This window comes from Ornithorhynchus anatinus, chromosome 3 (assembly GCF_004115215.2).
Source record: "Ornithorhynchus anatinus isolate Pmale09 chromosome 3, mOrnAna1.pri.v4, whole genome shotgun sequence".
Classification (NCBI taxonomy): domain Eukaryota; kingdom Metazoa; phylum Chordata; class Mammalia; order Monotremata; family Ornithorhynchidae; genus Ornithorhynchus; species Ornithorhynchus anatinus.
The window spans coordinates 76,535,157-76,553,663 of NC_041730.1; positions in this window are offsets into that span (position 1 = coordinate 76,535,157).

Consider the following 18,507-nt stretch of genomic DNA (forward strand, 5'->3'; position numbering starts at 1 on the left):
AGAAGCAATGTGGCTTAACGGATAGAGCCCTGGCCTGGGAATCAGAAAGACCTAGGTTCTAATCCCAGTTCTGCCACTTTTTCATTCGTTCATTCAATCGGATTTATTGAACACTTACTGTGTGCAGAGCACCGTAATAAGCACTTGGGAAAGTACAATACAACAATAAATAGTGACATTTCCTGCCCACAGTGAACTTACAGTCTAGTGGGAACCAGCGTGGCTTAGTGGAAAGAGCACGGGTTTGGGAGTCAGAGGACACAGGTTCTAATCCGTGGCTCTGCCACTTGTCTGCTGTGTGACCTTGGGCAAGTCGCTTAACTTCTCTGTGCTTCAGTTACCTCATCTGTAAAATGGGGATTAAAACTGTGAGCCCCGCGTGGGACAACCTGATTACCTTGTATCCACCCCAGCGCTTAGAACAGTACTCGGCACAGACTAAGCACTTAATAAATACCATAATTATTATTATTATAATTAGTGGGAGTTTACAATCTAGAGGTCTGCTGTGTGACCTTGGGCAAGTCACTTTGCTTCCTTGTGCCTTAGTTACATCATCAGTAAAATAGGAATTAAGACTGTGAGTCCCATATGGGACAGGAACTGTGTGTGTGTGTGTTTATTATTTTAATAGTATTTGTTGAGCACTTACTATGTGCCAAACACTTGTCTAAGCGATGGGGTAGATTCAAGTTGATTGGGTTGAATGGCCTAGTGGTTAAAGAATGGGCTGGGAGTCAGAAGGATCCGGATTCTAATCCTGGCTTCACCACTTCTCCGCTATATGATCATCGGCAAGTGACTTAACTTCTCTGTGCCTCAGTTACCTCATTTGTAAAATAGGGATCAAAACTGTGAGCCCCATGTGGGACAGGGACAATTTGACCATCTTGAACAGGTACTGATGAAGGAGAGGCAAAATCCAACCACAGGATTTTGTTATATTGTAATCTGAGACAGAACATCTCGTGAGTAGGTTTGGAGTAGAGAAGCCGGAAGGTGCTAAATCAATCCCTGCTTATTTACTCAGGGCTGAGGAGGTGAGGAATGCTTAGCATGCAGGCAGATTGATTTTTCATTAGTGAAAAGACTACAGGCCTAGTTATCAGGAGGCCTAGATTCTAATCCCAGCTCTCCTCTGAGAGACATATATTTCTTTTTTCTCTTTTTAAATCCCAAGGGAGCAGAAACCTTCACCCAAGCACCCTTTATTTGGGCAGTTCCAGTGGATGGAAACACCCGCCCACTCACTACAAATAGGAATGACATTCTGGCATGCTAGAAAAGTGTTCATAGAAAATTGGTCAGACCTCTCCTAACATGAGGATAATAATAATGCTATTTATTTAGTACTCACTATGCACCCAAAACTGTAGTAAGTGCTTGGGGTAGATACAGTATCATCAGAGTAAATGGCACCTGTCCCACTTGGAGCTCACAGTCTAAGAAGGAAGGGAGAACAGGTATTGAGAAGCTAAGTGACTTGGTCAAGATCATACAGCAGGCAATAAATTAATAGAGCATATTTATTGAGCGCTTACTGTGTGCAAAGCATTGAACTAAGCACTTGGGAAAGTACAATCTAACAACAGATACATTCCTTGCTCCCAATGAGCTCACAGTTTAGAGAACATTCTAGAGGGAATTCTAAGTCTTCCCACTGAACCTCAGAAGATGAGGCTGCCTTGAATCTATCCAACTTGTGTTTCCACAGTGATCTTTGGCCAAAATTCACCCTGGAAATTTCCCCCCTATCTTTTTTTTAACTTTCAGCCCCTGCGGGACTTTTGACAGGTGATCTCTGGTGAGCGGGGAAGAATCAAGTTAGTCTTTCTTTTTGATTGAACTTTATTTATTAGCCCAGTTTAGTTGGCTACTTTGTGGATGGGCTGCAAGCAGCAACTTCTTGGTGTTTTAATGTATGTGGGGGCTCGGAGGATTCATGGGGTGGATTGGGATCTCTGAATTCAGAGCAGATGGAGGGAGGGACTGATGTGTTCACTCTCCGGGATAAAGTTCATCAGCCTGTCTCCCGTCGGGTCCAGGCCTAGCTCTGTGGTTATGAAAGACCCAAAATAGGAATTTGATGAGGGGCATGCTAGCCCAGAAGCCAGGTGGCCAGTCAGAAGCAAAGGTCCAGTGTGCTCCCTTCCAGCCCTGTCCCTTCACCCTCTCGTTTTCTCCCACCTTGGGGCACATCTGTCTAACATCAAGATTATATTATTTAAATTATACATTAAAAACTATATTAATATCTCTCTCCCCCTCTAGACTGAACGCTCATTATGGGAAGGGAATGCGTCCACTAATTTTGTGGCGTTGTACTCTCCCAAGTGCTTAGTACAGTGTTCTGCATACACAGTAAGCACTCAAAAAACACCACTGATTGATTGAGTGAGTGATTAATTCTTAAAAATATCTCACACTCTGGTACAAATTTCATTTCACCCAAAGGTAAATAGAAAATATTTTGGTTACTCAGAATAGAGATATTGTGGTTGTGAATTACCAATTAGCCTTTTTTGCTGTCCAGAGCTCTGTTCTGCCCTTCAGTTCAAACATAAATATAACTGTCCTTCATATTCAAAGAAGACACCTATTCAAGTATGGTGGAAAAGGCCAATTAGGGACCCTCAGCTCTGGCCTCATTGTGCATACAAAAAGAATGTCCCTCATTGTGTTTTCACCTATGATTTTTTGCAGCATTTGATGTTATTTTCTCTTTTGCCTCCTTGTCTCTTGTTCTCATCTGTTTGATCCCCGGCACCATGGCTGAGTTATTTTCTGAATAAGCAATTCCAGTTATCTGCCGTGCAATCATTTGGACCTGGGATTCTGGCTGTAAAAATGAACTGGGGCTCAACAGCAGGTCAGGAGAGCAGAGCGACCAAAAAGAGAAGGCAAGGAGTTCCATCTCCACTTCTGCACCGAGGGAGAAATCAGTGCAGGTACAGTGAAAGGCAACAGAGAAGGTAAAAAGCACACCTTAAAAAATGACTTTAGTAGTCAGAGCCAACTCCCTCTCCTTTGCACCTGAACCAGCTCATAAAGCCTCCCAGATTCCCTCTGAGCTGGGAGCTGACTCATGCTCTCCCTACATCCCCTTACCATAGATGGGAGATGGATGGAAAAGAACAAAACTGCCTAAAGGCCGTGTCTTTCTCCATTGTATATTGTTTTCCCGAACACCATTTAAGCTTTTGGTTTGAAATTAGTCATTTTTGAAAAGTGACAGACATTCCTCTAGAGACAAATCCTCTCTAATCTATCCAGAGAATTTATAAAGGATCAGTCTGAGCAGTGAAAGTGTCCCTTCTTTGACCCCCCAGGATTTTGCAATCCTGGGCTTCAGAGTCCCATTTTGATGATAAACAACAGTTTGCTCTATGACCTCGGTGAAGACTGCCCAGGAAAGAGATGGCTGTGTATACAATAACTAGCCCACATTCATTCACACATGTGCTTCCCACAGACAAAACCACAAATAAAACCTTCCACAATCCCCATGAGGGGAGCGGAGAGGCAGTTCTGGTCTTCTTGCTGCTTTTACACCAGAAAATTCTTTGCCCATTTTGATTTTGACTGGGGTCACCTGATCAACAGTCTGAAGAGGAACATTCCATGCTGGGGGTCATTAATAATAATTATTATGGCATTTGCCAGGCAATGTACTAACTGTAGGGGTGGATACAAGCAAATCAGGTTGGACACAGTCCCTAACCCATCTGGGGTTCATAGTCTCAATCCCCATTTTACAAATGAGAAAACTGAGGCCTGGAAAAGTAAAGTGACTTGCCCAAGGTCACACAGCAGACCAGTGGAGGAGCTAGGATTAGAACTCATGACCTTCTGACTCCCAGGCCCATGTTCTATCCACTACACCATGCTGCTTCCCATATTTTGTATTCTTAGAATTCTTGCCTCCCCGAGGCCTGGTTCACTTGAGGTTATGCCTGATTTTTTTCGAGCCCCTGGCCTCTATGGGATTATACTAATTTCCCTAAGGGAGATAAATGTTTGAACTGAAAACTTTTCCTCTTCAGCACACAGGAATCATTCTTTCAAAGAGAGCTGTTTCTACTTGACGAAAACGTTCCCAGTAATTACAGACTTCTCCTTCTTCCCACCACCGATGGGTAGTGTTTAAGCACCCGCGGTCCACGGTGTGCTTCTGTGACTGACATTAACTAGCCCCACCCTGAGGAGAGGAAGAAGGATCCCTGAAGGAGTTGGACACCACAAGTGCCCCTCCCTGGGAGAATTCCAATTAAGCAGCTTCTAATGCCTTATATGGCACTAACTTTGAACCCAGCAATCAGGGAAGGATTAGAAAGGAGAAAATGGGGTAGTGGAATAGGTAGTGGGGAGAGGAAGACCATCAGCACTTTTGGAGATCAAGGTTAGAGTGATTCTGGGAGATCAGGATACAGGGAAGATTCGGAGATTTGGAGATTCGAAGATTTGTATATTAGAGAAAGACCATCAGCCCTGTTGGAGATCAAGGTTAGAGCTGTGATTCTGGGAAGTCAGAAGTCAAGGAAAATTTGGAGTACTTAGTACAGTGCCCAAGTGCATATAGTAAGCGCTCCATAAATTTGATTGAATAAATTAATGCTTACTCTGTGCAGAGCACTGTACTAAGCACCTGGGAGAGCACAATACAACAAAGTTAGCCGATAGGTTCCCTGCCCTCAGCGAGCTTACAAGTCTAAAGGGGGAGACATTCGATTAAATAAGTAATTTATAGTATATAAGTTAAAGATATGCACATAAGTGCTGTAGAGTAGAGTACTTCTGTGAAAAAAATGGCTAATATTTCAGGAGCAGTGGTTAATTTAATGAAGTCAAGATTCTAGCACTACTCAGAAATTTAACTCTTCACTCCCTGTAGAAGGGCGATGCTTCTTGACATACACGGTAGGTTTTATTCGGAGTCAAAAAAAAAACAGTGATGATACTCTGAAATGGCTAATCTCCGTTAGGAAGAAATGACACAGATGTGCCATAGAACCCAAAGGACTCAGAGACGGGAGATTGGAAACTTGGATGCCTCTAGAGAAAAGGAGAAAGGGTCAGAGGAAAATGAACCCAAGATACCTCCAAGCCAGTAGAGAGAGTAGTGGGATGAAAGAATTAGAGGTAAGGAAAGTTGGTTGGTGTTGGAACTCTGATGAATGCACTAAAAATATTTGCAAGATGTTTGATCTTGGTGTCTGCCTGCAGTTCCAGGTACCAGGGAGACATGAGGATCTGGCAGGATGAGGGAAGGGGAGGGGCTTCCTATAGCCAGCCCTGTGTTGGGGATGGCAGACTAGTCTCTGAATAATCCACTTGCCTTCCAGGAGATTCCTGGACTTGAGATAAGGCATGGTGCAGTGTTAGGGGTGCAGGGATTTTGAAATTCACTTGGTAGAGATTCCAAAATCTTGCATGTCTTGCGAAGGGAAGAGAGGGAGGAATTGAGGACCTAGGGGAAACTAATGGGGATTCAGGAGCACTAAAGCAACTCCAGGTGCTATTTTGGCAGGGTTTAGAGTGGAAAAACCCCAGAAATGTCATACCTTTGCTCTTCAAAGCTACTGAAACCACAGCTTAGTGGGGTAATTATTCAATCAATCATATTTATTTAGCACTGTGTGCAGAGCACCATACTAAGCACTTGGAAGAGTACAATATTCATTAATTCATTCGATAATATTTATTGAGTGCTACTATCTGCGAAGCACAGTACTAACCTCTTAGGAGAGTACAATATAACAATAAACAGACACATTCCCTGCCCACAACGAACTTACAGTCTAGAGACAAGTTTATAATACAAGCTCGTTGGTAGACACATTCCCTGCCCCTGAGGAACGTACAGTCTAGAGGGACATTAATATAAATAAATTACAGCTATGTACATAAGTGCTGTGTGGCTGAGGGTGAGATGAATAAAGTGTGCAAATCCAAGGGCAAGAATGATGCCGAAGGGGAGGTTAATTCATTCAATAGTATTTGTTGAGCATCTTCTGCATGCAGAACACAACACTGGGTGCTAGGGGAACCTAAACTAGAAGCAATAGGTAATCTCTGCTCTTGAGGAGAGACAAGCAAACATATAGAAATATGAGTTCAGAGAACACAAAAGTAGGCAAGTATATAGATGGATTTGTAGATAGAGACATGTCTTCAGTGATACCATCCTCTCTTGGTTCTTCTTTTATCTCTTTCACTGCTCCTTCTCAGTTGCTTGCAGGCTCCTCCTCTGCCTCCCAGCTTCTGACAGAGGGCATCCCTCAAGACTCAGTTCGAGGTCACCCTTTATCTTCCATCTACACCCACTCCCTTGGAGAACTCATTTGCTTCAATGACTTTAAATACTATCTCTTATAAGATAGCATTCATCCTATCCCACCTTGACCACTGCATCATCAGCCTCCTCACTGACATCCCCACTTCATGTCTCCCCCCAACTCCAGGCCATACTTCACTCTGCTGCCCGCCTCATTTTTCTACAGAACTGCTCAGTCCATATTTTCTCACGCCTCAAGAACCTCCAGTGATCGCCCATCCATCTCTGCATCAAAGAGCAATCACGTTACCACCCCCCCCCCCCATCTTACCTCACTGATTTCCTACCTCGGCCCAGCCTGGATCACTTGGTTCCTCCTACTCACAGTTCCTCAACCTCATCTATCTCGATGATGACCCTTCACCCATGTCCCACCTCTGGCCTAGAATACCCTCCCCCTTCATATCTGACAGACCATCGTTCTCCTGATCTTCAAAGCCTTATTAGAAGCACATCTTCTCCGAGGGGCCTTCCCCTACTAAGCCTTCATTCCTTCCCCTACTAAGCCCTCATTTCCTCTATTTCCTCTTCGTTCTGCATTGTACTCTTAATCATCTGGATTCTGGATTTGCAATCTCAATCACCCTTCCCTCAGGCCCCCAACTTTTATGTTAAGTATCCATGATTTATTTATGTATATTAATGTCTGCCTTCCCCTCAGAGTCAAGGCTCATTGTGGACTGGTAACATGACTATCAACTCTGTTATACTGTACTCTCCCAAGTACTTAGTATAGTGTGCTTTGCATACCAATAAGTGGTCAATAAATATTTTTGATTGATTGATTGCTACACAGATGATTCCCAAATCTACCTCTGCATACCTGACCTCTCTCCTTCACTTTAGTCTCACAATTCCTCTTCTTTTTTAATGGTCCTGGAGAAAGTAGTGTGCCTTAGTGGACAGAGTATGGGCCTGGGTGTCAGAAGGACCTGAGTTCTAATCCCGGCTTTGCCACATGTCTGTTGTGTGACCTTGGGCAAGTCACTTCACTTCCCTGTGCCTCAGTTGTCTCATCTGTAAAATGGTGATTAAGAGTGTGAGCCCAATTTGGGACCAGGACTGTGTCCTTCCTGATTAACTTCTATTTACCCCAGTGCTTAGAACAGTGCTTGAAACTTTACACTCAGTGGACTCTCACTGAATATTATTTCTACTAGTAGAAGCAGCAAGGGTTAAAGGATAGAGCACAGGGCTGGAAGTCAGAAGGACCTGGGTCTAATCTCAGCTCTGTCTGCTGTGTGACCTTGGGCAAATTGCTTAACTTCTCTGTGCCTCAATTACCTCATTTGTAAAATAGGGATTAAGACCGTGAATTCCATGTGAGACAGGGACTGTGTCCAATCTGATTAACAAATATCTATGCCAGAACTTAGAAAAGTGCTTGGCACATAGTAAGTGCTTAACAAGTACTTTATTATTATTATTACTATTACTATTAGTAGTCCTAGCTCTGCTGCCTTAGTTTCCCGGGCAGGGATTGTCTCTATCTTGCCGAATTGTACATTCCAAGCATTTAGTACAGTGCTATGCACATAGTAAGCGCTCAATAAACATGATTGAATGAATGAATAAATAAGATGGGAATATGATGCCTTCCCTTCCTACCTCTTAGACTGTGAGCTTCATGTAGGTCAGGATTATGTCTAACCGGATTATATTGTACTTTACCCAGTACTTAGCACATTACCTGTCACAAGAGTAGTGCTTATTAAATATCACCATCATTATGATGATCAGTGGGATGGTATGAAAGGATCAACAAATGGTTTTTAATGAGCTCTTACTCTATGCAGAGCACTGTACTAATTACTTAAGAAAGTTTAATATAACAGAGTTCGTAGACATGCTCCCTGCCCAAAGCGAGTTTATAGTCTAGAGGTGAAGAGGTGAAGACTGGAATACTAACTAGCACGTTATCACACTAATTTTAGCGGTAACTAGGGAGAGTTGGTATGGAGCTCCAAAATGTCTTTTTGTCTGTAAAGTGCTATACCACAGGTGTTTGATTGGCATTTAATGGAAGATTTGTCCCATGCCATTCCCCCAAAAAAAGATTCCCTTCAAAACTAAAGACGCGTTCAAAGGAGGTGGGGCAGGTCATGTTTGATGGGCATCAAGGTTCTCCTGCCACCTTGTGGTTGGACCATTTTGGGAGATGGGCAAGCCAGGGCATGAGAAGGGCAGCATTGCCACAGTGCCTGGCACATACTAAGTGCTTAACAAATACCACTAAAAAAAAAAACGGGGAGAGAGAGATCGTGAGCTCCCTGTGGACAAGAAATGTGGGTTTTGCTTCTGTTGTATTTTCTCTAGCACTTTCTACAGTGTGTTCAACTCAGTAGATGTTCAATTAATGCCATTAAAAAAATGATTCCAGAACATTTTGATTCTCTTTCCTGCATGTCAGCCGGCACCAGGCTGGCTGGGGTTTCCTCCACTTGCTTCCACAGTTGAGACCATCATTTGTCTAATGACCTTAGTGAAAGATAGGGAGATATCAGTATCCAGATCTTCATGTTGACTCTCCCAAGAGGTTCAGATTTCTTGCCATTGTGAATAAATTCTTCCACTCTTCCTTTGTTGTTTCTTCAAGACCAACTAGCTGGGGGCACAAACCACCTGCCCCAGAATAGCCATAGGCATAGCAAGGCCCCCACACACCCCATACAAAATATGCATTCTCCTAGAATATATTTATTTGACCACAGCCCTGTTCTGACTGGAGTCCCTGGGGCTCTCTGTATTTGCTTTCATGACAGTCACAGGACCAGCTCAGGAAAAATCCACCATTATTGACCGATAGGGGAAATTAGACCTCTTCCCTGTTATTCTCTATTAGTCTTCAGTTCCCACATCTTGTTCTAGCCCTGTTTTAGCTGCCATTAGTTTCCTGCCCCAGCATCACAGGAAATTCAATGCTCTATTGGTTCTCTAAAGAAATTTTCTCTTTGCGCAATGGTTTGGAAACCGGAGCCCAGGAAATGTTTTTACACATTTGGATCCAAACTTCTTCTTTGGTTTTTTGACCATTGTTTTGTGAGAGCTTGTGTGTATATGTGTTTTCCTTGACTGTTCCACTGGCAAAGAATCCTGTTTTAATTTGTGGAAGACCGTGAAAAGCATGGAAAAGTTGTGGAGATTAGGGTGGGAGAGCAATTATGGGATTTAGAGTTTCAGAGAAAGACCTGATAATTTGTGTGGGCATTTAAAGCACCAGCCTTAGCAAAAGTCAAGCTGTCGTTGAGGCTCCTGCATGTATTATTATGCTAGTGTCAGAATATTGATGGTGGGAAAGGGAGTGTATATGAAAATTAATTTTCAAACTCATTTTAAAATCCCACTCATTTTACAGTAAATATTCCATCAATCAATCATATTTATTGAGTTCTCACTGCCTGCAGAGCACAGTTCTAAGCATTTTGGAGAGTACAACATAGAGTTGGAAGGCACGTTCCCTGTCCACAGGTCTAGAGAGAGAGGCAGACATTAGTAAAAATAAATGAATTATGGATATGTACGTAAGTAATGTGGGGTTGATCAAACTATCTAAGTACAGTAGAGAATAAGTAGAGAAAATGAGGGTTTAGCTGGGGAAGTTCTCTTGAAGGAGATGGGATTTTAATAATGCTTTGAAGGTGGGGAGAGTGATTATCTGTCAGATATAATAATAATGTTGGTATTTGTTAAGCGCTTACTATGTGCTGAGCACTGTTCTAAGCGCTGGGGTAGATACAGGGTAATCAGGTTGTCCCACGTGAGGCTCACAGTTAATCCCCATTTTACAGATGAGGTAACTGAGGCACAGAAAAGCTAAGTGACTTGCCCATAGTCACACAGCTGTCGAGTGGCAGATATGAAGGGGGAGGGAGTTCCAGGCCAGAAAGAGGATGTGGGTGAGGGGTCAACAACAACATAGACAAGATCAAAGCGCAGGAGGTGAGTAGGTTGACCTTAGAAGAGTGAAGTGGACAGGCTGAATTGTAGGAAATCAGCAAGTTAAGGCAAGAGATGGCAAGGAGATTGAGTGTTTTAAAGCTAATGGTAAGGAGTTTCTGTTTGATGTGGAGGTGGACGGAGAGTCACTAGAGGTTCTTGAGCAATGAGAAGACATAGACTAAATAGTTTTCTAGAAAAATGATCTGGGCAGCAGACCAAAGTGGGGACTAGAATGGAGAGAAACAGAAGGTAGGGAGGTCAGCAAGAAGACTGATGCAGCCATCAAGGTGGGATAGGTTAAGTGCTTGGATTAAAGAGGTAACAGTTTGGGTGGATAGGAAAGGTTGGGTTTTAGTGATGTGGCCAAGATGGAACTGACAAGATTTGGTGACAAATTGAATATGTGGGTTGAATGAGAGAGATGAGACTAGGATAATGTCAAGGTTAGGGGTTGTGACACAGGAAAGATGGTGCTGTCTACAGTAATGGGAAAATCAGGGGAAGGACAGGGTTTAGGTGGGACAGGGAGTTCTGTTTCAGATATGTTGAATTTGAGGTGTTGGTGGGACAACCAAGTACAGATATTCTGAAGGCAGGAGAAAATATGAGACTGCAGAGAAGAAGAGAGGTAAAAGCTAGAGGGGTAGATTTGGGAATAGAGATGGTATAGATGGAGATGGTAGTTGAAGCCATGGGAGAAAATGAGTTGTCCAAGGCAGTGAGAGTAGATGGAGAATAAAAGAGGACCCAGAACTGAGCCTTGAGAGATTCCCACAGTTAGGGTTTGGGAGGCAGAGAAGGAGCCCATGAAAGAGGTTGAGAATGAGTGGCCTGAGAGATAGAAGTAGAACCAAGAGAACACATTGTCAGTGAAATAAAGGTCAAATAATGTTTCCAAGAGAAGTGGGTGGTCCACAGTGTTGAAGGAAGGTGAAGGTCAAGGAGAAATAAGATGGAGAAGAGTCTGTTGGATTTAGTGACCTTCAAGAGGGTAGTTTCTCCGTAGTAAAAGGGGCAGAAGCTAGATTGAAGGACATCAAGGAGAGAATTGCTAGAGAGGAAGTGGATGAAGTGGGTGTAGACAACTCACTCAAGAAGTTTGGAGAGGAATGGTAGGAGGAAGTTGGGGTGAAAACTAGAGGGAGGCGTGGGGTCAAGGGGGGATTTTTTTAAGGTAAGGGATAAATGAGCATGACTGAAAGCAGTGGGGGAAGAAGCCACTGAAGAGTGAACAGTTAAAGATGGCAGGAAGGAAAGGAAGAGAAGGGGCAAGTATTCTGCTAAAATGCAAAGGTATGGGGTCGGAGGCATAGATGTAGGGGTGGATTTTGAGAGGAGGCAGATCTCCTTTTGAGATAATACTGGGAAAGATTGGAGAGTCACAGAAGGGGCAGGAGGAGAGAGGGACGGGGGGAGCAGGGGAGATTTGAGGGAGATCACATGTGATAGTTTCAATTTTCTCAATAAAGTACTTGGCCAGGTCATTTGGGGCAAGAGATAAGGGATGAGTGTGGGAGGGGTGCAGAGGTTGAAGAGGGAGTTAAACATGTGAAACAACCGGGGAGGGCAATGGGCATGAGAGTCAATAAGGGTGGAGAAATAATGTTGCTGGGTGGGAGAGAGGACAGAGTTAAAGCAGACGAGGATGAACAAGGTGAGCCCTATATTTGGATTTCCACCAGCGGTGCTCCATGGCTCATGAACAGGAGCGAAGGAAGCAGACTGGAAGTGATCCAGGGCTGTGTGTTAATGGTATGAGACCAGCAGAGGGGTAGTGGAGGAAGTGAGTTGAGTTCAGTAGAGAGGACGGTGTTCAGGGTGTCAATTTGGTCATCACAGGAAGGCAGTTTGGGTGTGGAGACTAAATGGGGCATGACAAGAAAATTGGATGGGATGACAAGATTGGAAGTCTCTAAGGGGGAACAGGACAGTTTTGTGGGGATGGGGTGTTTTAGAGAGTACGTTGTGGTCAGAAAGAGACTTTATTTCAGAGTTGGTGATGGTAGAGAGTCCTGGGACCGTCATTCTGTCAATCAATTGATTGACATTGATGAATATGATTCTGAGATGTGGGGGGAGATAGATCTTCATTCAGTGGTATCAACTGAGAGTCTACTGCACGCTTCACTGAGAGCTTGCAAACATACAATAAAAATAAAGTACACCATCTCTTGTCCTTGAGGAGTTCATAACCTAAAGGACAGAAATCACTTCACCTTCAATAAGAGCAGACAGAAACAAATAAATACGATTGGTGCCATAAACTCACTGTAGGCAGGAAAGGTCTACCAACTTGTTACATCATACACTCCCAAATACAGTTTTCTGCATTCAGTAACCGTTCAATAGATATGATTGATTGTCAAGAATATGGAGAAATGATTATATGCATCAATCAATAAATGAAATAAATAAATAAATAAATTGTGGTATTTGTTAAGTGCTTGCTATGTGCAAAGCACTGTTCTAAGAGCTGGGGGATACAAGGTGATCAGGTTGTCCCACGTGGGGCTCACAGTTTTAATCCCCATTTGACAGATGAGGTAACTGAAGCACAGAGAAGTTAAGCGACTTGCCCAAGGTCACACAGCTGACTAGCGGCAGAGCCGGGATTAGAACCCATGACCTCCCAAGCCCACGCTCTTTCCACTGAGCCACGCTGCTTCTCTGTACTTAATATGTAATAAATACTAAGGGTGGCTTTGGGGATGATGTAACTGCCACCAGAATATCAGATCTTCAAAAAGGACCTGTGTTGATATCTAATTTTTTCTCATCTGTGGAATATATATCCTGAATCACAATGGCATTTTACATGAAAATGAGCTTTCAGAAGTGTTGGGCAGGTCAGAAAGTGCCTGCAATATTTCATGAAAGATTTGGGCAATCCTCCAAGAGTGCTGGAACTAGACGGGCAGGATTGACCAATCAGTAGGTCAGAGAACTGCAGAGGCTTTTTTTTTCCCCCAAATTCATACTTTTCACATCCACTGAGAAATGCTAAGCCAGACAGAAATTGATGACATCGTGTGCTCTAGACTGAAAGCTTATTGTGGCCTGGGAAAGGTAAGTTCCCTATGGTTATACTGTACTCTCCCAAGCGCTTAGTACAGTGCTCTGTACACAGCAAGTGCTCAAGAAGTACAATGAATGAATGAATGTCATGCTGAATATTAGAAAATGACAATTTTGTAGAGGTAGTTCTTACAGGGACAAGGAAAAGGGATTAAAGAATCACTTCTATTCCAGGTTTCTTTTCTACAGCTAGTTGATTTTTTGAATGAAACCCTAGAGGGTACGTGCTCATTGCTGAGCCCGACTTTCCTCCACTCTCCCATTTATTCTGGGGAAATTGAGGCAATCATCTCTTGGCTCAAGGGGGCTCCACCAGCCCTCTCCTTTTTATCAGCTCTCTTGTCCTTCCACATTCCAGTTCACATCCTTCATACCTCTTTCATGGTTAACCTTGACTTTGCTCTCTGATCCCTGGCTCATGCCCATCCTCCTGCCCAGAACTTCCTCCCTCATCAAATCTGCCGGACCACTGGTCTCCCCATCTTCGGAGTCCTCCTGAAACCCGTCTCCTCTAGGATGTCTTCCCTGAATAAATTCCTCCTTCCCAGGTCACATGTTAAATGCCTTTGAAGTTACATTTACTTTACACTCATTTTTCTATTTTTCCTCCCACACTCCTCCTAACCACAGTGGCTGCATTATTTCTTTCACTTGATCCAGCTGTTTGTAAACAACTTGTTCCTGTCAGTCTCCTCACTGGATCATAAATTCTTTTATGGACAGGGATTGGGACTTTTATTGTACTCCCTCAGGTCCTTAGAACAGTACTCCGCAGCCAGTCTATATCCGGTACAATGCTCTGCAGGCAGAATCCACCCAGCACTGTGCTCAGAACACAGTAAAAGCTCAACATCACTATTGATGGATTGAATAATTCAAAATCTCTCTTCAAATTGTCGGGAACTAACTCTCTTAAGTTTATGGACTCATTCATTCATTCAGACATATTTACTGAGCACTTCATGTGTGCAGAGCACTGTATTAAACACTTGGAAAGTACAATTCAGCAATAAAGACAATCCCTGCCCATCTGCTAAGTAAAGAATTAAGATCCTGACTCCTGGCCCTGGCAGAAGGTCCCTACAAGGTCAATAAAGGTTTTTTCTACTATACCTTTCGTTGAGGCCCTCGGAGATTGCTGTGCATCTCCCTGGGTTCCTACAGAACCTGGTTGTGGCTTACTTAGAAAAAACAGTAGGTTGTGTGATTTCTGCCTGAGGGGAACCAAACCTAGAGCTCATCAGCCTGGATTGGGAAGGTGAATAGGCTGAGCAGCTGACGAGAAATATGACTTGAGAGGGTGAGGAGAAATATAATAGGGTCATTTGCCTTATGCCGTCGAGTCGTCTCCAACCCATGGTCGTTAAATACTCCCTGTTGGTAGGAAAGCTTGAGGGGTCAGGCTGGTTGGCTGGCTGGCTGGTTGGTTGCCTGGTTGGCAGGCTGGTTGGATGGCTGGCTGGTTGGACGGCTGGCTAGTTGGATGGCGGGCTGGTTGGATGGCTGGCTAATTGGATGGCAGGCTGGTTGGATGATTGGCAGGCTGATTGGATGATTGGCTGGCTGGTTGGTCTGGCTGGATGGCCGGTTGGCTGGTTAGTTGTCTGGCTGCTTGGCTGGTTGACTGGCTGACTGACTGGCCAGCTGCAAAGTAATAGTAATTGTATTTATTAAGAGCTTACTGTATGCAGAGCATGGCATTCAGTGATGGAAAGAATGCATTTAAGCTCATCGTCTAGACTGTAAGCTCTTTGTGGGCAGGGAATCTATCTGTTTATTGTTGCATTGCACTCTCCCAAGAGCTTATTACAATGTGCTGCACACAGCAAGCGCTCAATAGATATGATTGAATGAATGAATGAAAGAAGTTGGGAGCACAGGGGGAGGATTGGAGTGGTCTACAAGGGCTATTTTCCTAGAGAAGATACTGAATCTAAGAAGCAGCATGGCGCTGGAGATAGAGCACAGGCCTGTGAGTCAGAGGTCATGTGTTCTAATTCCGGCTCTGCCACTTGTCTGCTGCAGGACCACAGGCAAGTCACTTAACTTTGTGCCTCAATTACCTCATCCATAAAATGGGAATTGAGACTGGGAGCCCTAGGTAGACAAGAGGCTGTGTCCAACCCAATTTGCTTTTATTCACCCCAGTGCTTAGTACAGTGTCTGGCATATAGTAAGCACTTAACAAATAACATTATTATTATTATAGAGATGAAGGATTTTAGAAGAAAGCCATTTTGGAACTGCAGCATGGCTCAATGGAAAGAGCACGGGCTTTAGAGTCAGAGGTCATGGGTTCGAATCCTGGCTTGGCCACTTGTCAGCTATGTGACTTTGGGCAAGTCACTTCACTTCTCGGTGCCTCAGTTACCTCATCTGTAAAATGGGGATTAAGACTGTGAGCCCCAAATGGGACAACCTGATTCCCCTGTGTCTACCCCAGCACTTAGAACAGTGCTCGGCACATAGTAAGCGCTTAACAAATACCAACGTTATCATTATTATTATCATTTATATTTATCATGGCATTTGAATTCTAACCAAAGATAATTGGTGATAATTGACAGAAAATAAAAAAAATGTTTGAGTCCAGTATCCATACTCAAACTGGCCAGTGAGCTCTCTGTTCTTTAATTTCCGTGTACGCATACACAGACTGGATGCATTTTGAAAGCATGCTTTGGTTTGCCTTTGTGGGTGCTTGGTAGTATGTTTCTTCCAATTACATAACAGTAAATGCTCTCAGATTTTGTTGTGCTTTGGGGGGGAACAAAAAAAAGGAGATCAAGTCCTGGTAACTGGGAAGATTGACCCATTCTCTTGGCCTCAGAAAAGGATTTTTCAGAGACCTGACGGAGATGTGAGAGGCTGACTGGATTCGTCAATAATCAATCGATGGCATTTATGGAGCACTTACTGTATGCAGAACGCTGTATTAAGCACTTGGGAGAGACCAATATAGAATTGTTGGTAGACATGCTTCCTGCCCGTCAGCAGATGGAAAGGCAGCAAGAAGTCTATGCTGGCCCTGTTTGTCTGGAGGAGCTCAGATGGACAGGTGTGTCTGGGGATTTCAGTTTGTTTGGAGAGAGGCCCCAAGACAATCTGGGCCAGACTAAAGAACCCACAGAACTGGGAGTTTAGGGCAAACCTTCAAAGATAACAGGGAGGAGGGCCCCCTGACCGAGAGTGGATCATCCAGAGCCAATCAATCGTGCTTACTGAGTGCTTACTGTGTGCAGAGCACTATACTAAGCACTTGGGAGAGTAGAATATAGCCATATAACAGACATATTCATGGCCCGCAATAAGCTTACAGTCTAGAGGGAGAAACAAACATTAATATAAAGAAATAAATTGCAGATATGGACATAAGTGCTATGGGGCTGGGAACGGGATGAATAAAGAGAGCAAGTAGGGACAACACAGAACAAAGAGGGAGAAGAGGAAAGGAGGGATTAGGGAAGGCCTCTTGGAAGACGGATATCTTCAATAAGGATTTGAAATGGGGGAGAGTCATTGTCTTTCGGATAAGAGGAGGAAGAATGTACCAAGCCAGAGGTAGGACTTGGATGAGAGGTCAGTGGCTAGATAGGTGAGATCGAGGTACGGTGAGAAGGTTATCATTAGAGGAGCAAAGTGTGGGGGCTGGGTGATATTTAAAGAGTAGTGAGGTGAGGAAGGAGAGGGTGAGGTGATTGAGCGCTTTAAAGCCAATGGTGAGGAGGTGTTTTTTTTGATGCAGAGGTGGATGAGCACATGAGAAACCTCTAGAATCTCTGGAAATACCCAGGGTCTGGAGTTGCCCTGGGTCAGCGGGAGCCACGCTGAGTTGGTACTTGATGGGCATGGTGTCCCCAACAGCCTGGAGCGCTGGGCTGTAGACCCAGCAAATACAGCTCTGCAGGTCAATTCAGAAGTCTGCTCAGAGGGTACAGCCAGTTACCTCTATGAGAAGTTATGAGGGGATGGGCGTGTGGGTACACTATGGAGGCCTGAATTTCCCAAAACTAACTGCAGAGTGTAAGGCAAAGGCCCTGCGTTTGGCAGGGAGAGGTGCTAGGGTAAAGCACCGCCTTCCTCCTCTTGACTTCATGCCTGGCTTGGATTTCTGATTTCAGGAATGCGGAAAGCCTAACCTCAATTTTGTCAGAGTGACTGTTCTCCTGTTCGGGAGGAGAGCAAATACAGAGTGTGTGCTGTATTTTACTGCTGATCTTTTCCACTCAGGAGCCAGTAGGTCATTGTCTCGAGACCTGATTCTTGGTATCTAAAATTTTTGACCCATAGCGTGACACCCTTGAACATATAAAGTTGGTGTCATGTGAGTTCATCTGCCCTGCAGATGACCAAACGACCCACTTTCCTCTTTCACCCTGGGGGAAGACAGCGAGGCTTCAGACAAAAGAAGCAACATTGTTCTGCACAAATGTCAGAATAATTTCTAGTCATAACGTTCCTAGGGCAATACCAATCCCCCTGTGGGCATTGGGAAAATTTCAGCCAAACGAAAAGAAATGGAAATGAGGCAGAGTCGTCATTTCAATATTTGCTGGTCAGAGCAGAGGGTCAGCAGGAGGGAGGCTGATGGTTTTCCATTGTAGGTTGAAAGCGTTAAAGCGATGAGGAGTCAAGTGAGGCAGGTAGCATCGGCTACACATTAGTGGCAGAGTCAGGATGGACACTGTGAGCCCCTGGCTTTCTGCCCATCCGGATTCTATCTCTAGGGCCTCACACATCGGCTTTAGAGAGAGAGAGGCATGATCACATCTGATCCGACACCTCTTCTTTGAGTCCTCTGCAATGACTTGGAGAGCTGGCCAACCAAGAGGCAGGGATGGAGCAGGGAGAGAACCAACAGAAGAGAATAATGGACAGCGCATAATGATGGACTCCATCTGGAACCACTCAACTATTATGTATGACAAATGGCTTTGAGGGGGATGCTCAAATGTCCTTTAATGGTGGTGCTTGTTTGACCTGCCAGAGCAGTTTAAGACATTTTTTTCTTCTAAGGTCTTAAGCAGATTTGATGTTCCAGAAATGGGGAAACTTGAATTCAGTGCCAGTGTTAGCTGGGGGGTTTATTTATTCATTTATTTTGTGAATCATCTTCTTATTCGATGTGATTTCTTGGTGAACAGCATTCTTTTCTGCCT